The sequence below is a fragment of the Myotis lucifugus genome, unplaced genomic scaffold, assembly GCF_000147115.1.
Source record: "Myotis lucifugus unplaced genomic scaffold, Myoluc2.0 scaffold_8900, whole genome shotgun sequence".
Classification (NCBI taxonomy): Eukaryota; Metazoa; Chordata; class Mammalia; order Chiroptera; family Vespertilionidae; genus Myotis; species Myotis lucifugus.
This window is the reverse complement of record NW_005879948.1, coordinates 3,971-6,654: the sequence shown is the minus strand read 5'-3', so window position 1 is coordinate 6,654 and position 2,684 is coordinate 3,971. Positions and strand designations below refer to the sequence as shown.

General features: G+C 39.6%; 2 pseudogenes; one reads left to right on the top strand and one right to left on the bottom strand.

Moving 5' to 3' along the window:
* The first annotated feature begins 1,162 nt into the window (after positions 1 to 1,162).
* Positions 1,163 to 1,642, top strand: LOC111824846 (annotated as a pseudogene).
* A 216-nt stretch (positions 1,643 to 1,858) lies between these two features.
* LOC102441423 lies at positions 1,859 to 2,349 on the bottom strand (annotated as a pseudogene).
* Between the last annotated feature and the right edge of the window lie 335 nt (positions 2,350 to 2,684).

Here is a 2,684-nt window from a genome sequence, read left to right as displayed (position 1 = left end):
TTGTCTCATTACCGTCATGGGTCTTCAGATGGAGAGGAACTGTGCTCCAGGAGCTGTACGTGGAATTACACTGAGGAGCTTCACCCTGATCTGATTTCAGTGATGAGATTTTAGACTTCCAGCTGATGTTGCAGTGCAGTGAGACTTTTGGAACTCTGGGAGGGTGTGAATGTATTTTGCATGTAATTTTGCATGTTGTCTCTAAGATGGCTGCCAACGATCTCATCTCCTGGTAGTCCATCCTTTGGGTGTGGAAGGGACTAGTTTTTAATGAGTAGAATGCAGCAGATGTGATGGGATGTTACTTCTGATATTAGATTGCAAAAGATGGGCTTCTCTCACTTGCTCACTCTGATGGAGGCCAGCTACCAGGTTGGGAGCTGCCCTATGAAGAGGTCCACATAAGGCAAGGGACTGAGGGAGGCTTCCAGCCAACAGTCCACAAGGAACTGAATCCTGCCAACCACCGCAGAGTGAATTTGGAAGTAGATGCTCCCTAGTGGAACCTCAAGATGAGTGTAGCCCTGCCATTGCAGCCACATGAGAGGCCCTGAAGCAGAGGATCTAGATGAGCCATAAAATAATTAACAACATTATGTTGTAATAGAACATTTGAAAAATATGAATCAGATACATACACACAAACACACAAGAGAAAAATAAAGTCAAATGCAGTCTTACTACTCAGAGATAGTCACTGTTTACATTCAAAATGCTTCTTTTTAGCCCAGCCGGCATGGCTTAGTGGTTGAGCATCGACCTATGAACCAGGAGGTCACAATTCAATTCCAGGTCAGGGCACATACCCAGGTTGCAGTCTCGATCCCCAGTAGGGGGCGTGCAGGAGGCAGCTGATCAATGATTCTCTCTCACATTGATGTTTCTATTCCTCTCCCTCTCCCTTCCTCTCTGAAATCAATAAAAAAATATTTAAAATTTTTTTAAATGTATCTTTTCAGTCTTTTTTCTGAATGAAAAGGAAAGTAATATTAAAAATATCTGTCCCACTGGCTAGATGATCAGTTCCTTGAGGTCAGGACTGTGGGCACATCTTTTTTTTTTTAACCTGTAATATCATTGAGGATTGTCTGGCAAATAAGAAGAGGTCAACTGGACAGTATATCAAGGCAGCAATGGCAGCAGCTGCTCTTCCAGTTTCACTATGCCACCCAAGGATGACAAAAAGAAGAAAAATGCAGAGGTTAATGGCGGGGTGGGGAGTAAAGAGAACCTATGTAACACTTTCAACAATAAAGATTTTTAAAAAGAAGAAGAAAAATGCTGGACAGTCAGCCAAGAAAGACAAAGACCCAGTGAACAAATCTGGGGGCAAAGCCAAAAAGAAGACATGGTCCAAAGTCAAAGCTCAGGACAAGCTCAATAAACTAGTTTTGTTTGACAAAGCAACACATGACAAACTCTCTAGGGAAGATCCCAGCTATAAGCTTATAACCCCAGCTATTGTCTCTGAGAAACTAAAGATTCAAGGCCAACCCTTCATGAGCTCCTTAATAAAGGACTTTTAAAACTAGTTTCAAAGCACAGAGTTCAAGCAATTTACACCAGAAACACCAAAGGTGGAGATGCCCCAGCTGCTGGTGAAGATGCACGAACAACAGGTCCCACCAGCTGCACATTTTGAAAAATAAAACTTTATTAAATCAATTTAAAGAAAGAGATCAACTAATACTCTTCAAAATTAAATGACAACACTTGAAACAAAAACTGCAGGGCTAAAATAGGATATTTATTACAAGTATTTCCTCAATGTGAATTTTTATTTTTTTCATATGTCATACATAAGATTATAGTAAAAAAAAAATGACTATAAGCAGATGTAACTCCTCCATTTCCATGATCAGCATACTGCATTGCAGTAACCAAGTTTATATTCCACTATCAAGTGTGGTTCTCCCACTAGTTCACTTTGTGAATTTCTTCAAATCCAATAGTCTCATCATTACCCCTCAAGATACCCCGTGAAAGGTTTGAACTTGGAAGAAATGGAAGACTCAGAACCTGTTGCATTGCCTTGAATTCCATTGGTAATTTTAGTGGAGCGAACAGAACCTAGATGCTTTTCAGTGTGGAAAAAGTCGTTTTGTCTTGGTCGAGCTGGAAATTATTTTTGATAATTCAAGAGGCTGACTGGGCAAAAGTTCATTTTTCACACAAGGAAAATCTTTTCGAAGAAGATTATGACTTTCAAAAGGTATATTTGTTGAAAGTTCAGTAACTGCAACACTGTCCTTTAGCTGAGATCCTTTGATATTTGTCTTCAGCTCACTCTGCAAACAGCCTCTCAACTCCCTTACCGTCAGCGAGCCCTGCGGCTCACTTGCATTTTCCCTCAATGTGAATTTTTAATAGGAAATTGTCAAGTTACTTTATATCTCTCTTAAGCCATGATTTATTAAGATACTGGCATTCCGCTGCTTTTAGTCTACCTAGTCTACTAAATTATCTCTCCAACAAAAGGCTTGATCCGCATATAGGAATAGTTTTCACGGATTGCATTCTGTTGTTATGAGTATTATTATATTCTCAGTAAAGAAGCAAATAGATCTACTTATAATCCAAAGATACAGGCTAACACTGGATTAGATACTTCTAAACTCAAATTTTGTGGATGAGTGGTAAAAATTTCCAAGGATTATGGGATACCAAAGTTACTAAGTGGAAAC